The sequence below is a fragment of the Argentina silus genome (genome assembly GCF_951799395.1).
Source record: "Argentina silus genome assembly, chromosome: 1".
NCBI classification, from domain to species: domain Eukaryota; kingdom Metazoa; phylum Chordata; class Actinopteri; order Argentiniformes; family Argentinidae; genus Argentina; species Argentina silus.
This window is the reverse complement of record NC_139655.1, coordinates 13,370,522-13,372,000: the sequence shown is the minus strand read 5'-3', so window position 1 is coordinate 13,372,000 and position 1,479 is coordinate 13,370,522.

Sequence of the window (1,479 nt, the reverse complement as noted above, 5' to 3'; positions counted from 1 at the left end):
CTCAGAATACAGTTGTACATGATGTAACCAGTACTATGCAACAGTGAACGTAGAAAACACAACAACCTTACTAACACTATTGGAGCAAGGAATACATTGTAAGTAGCATTCATACACAATTTAGTAAGCAGTTTAACCATAACTATTGTCTCTCTCATTCTATGTAATGTCAAGTTTGGTCATAACATGCTCCATGCAGTATCAACTAGCAGTGTGAGTCAAACAATATCTATGTTTTGTTCTGTTCTACACGCTGTAAAGCCAAACCAGTGGTGGCTTTCTCTGTTGGCCTGACTGGTGGCTATGTAGGACCTTACAACACTGCGCAACTCTGACCTACAAAAGTGTGCAGCTGAATGAGGAGAAAGCTTATCTCGCAATTCTTCCCCAATCACACGACACAGAGACGGGGAAATTAAGGACATGTTGACCTGTTCCCCAACCTTTAACAACACGGTAACTGCATTGGTCTCTGAGTCACCCCCACCAGGAGCACTGTGAGCATATGAAATGGAGACTGCATTCTTATACAAGAGCACATTCATTATGCAGTCATTGTGTTTAAACCAGCTGAAGGTGTCGTAGTAGACTCCTCTCACTGGCGCTGTGAAGATACCTGTATTAGAGGGAAAACAGAGATCAACAAAGAGCAAAGAGCATCAAAGAGATTAGTAATCTTTGACAGATAGACAGACACACACACGCACACGCACACGCACGCGCACGCACACACATACGCACATACGCACACGCACACGCACACGCACACACACACACACACACACACACACACACACACACACACACACACACACACACACACACACACACACACAGGGCATACACCAACACACAATTGCTTCCTTCCTAATTACCTGTGTCTTAGTTATAATGATGATGATTATGACTTGTCTGTCTCTCTGCTGTCCTGTCTCTGCTGATGACTTGTCTGGCTCTCTGCTGACCTGTATCCCAGTCTGAAGATGAACTGTCTGTCTCTCTGCTGTCCTGTATCCATGATGATAACCTGTCTGTCTCTCTGCTGTCCTGTGTCTCTGCTGATGGCCTGTCTGTCTCTCTGATGTCCTTTATCCCAGTCTTAAGATGACCTGTCTGTCTTTCTGTTGTCCTGAAGATGACCTGTCTGTCTCTCTGCTGTCCTGTATCCTTGATGACTTGTCTGTCTCTCTGCTGTCCTGTCTCTCTGCTGTCCTGTATCCCAGTCTGAAGATGATCTGTCTGTATCTCTGCTGTCCTGTGTCTCTGCTAATGACCTGCCTGTCTCTCTGCTGTCCTGTATCTCTGCTGATGGCCTGTCTGTCTTTCTGCTGTCCTGTGTCTCTGCTGATGACCTGCCTGTCTCTCTGTTGTTCCGTGTCTCTGCTGATGACCTGCCTGTCTCTCTGTTGTCCTGTATCTCTGCTGATGGCCTGTCTGTCTTTCTGCTGTCCTGTACCTCTGCTGATGACCTGTCTGTCT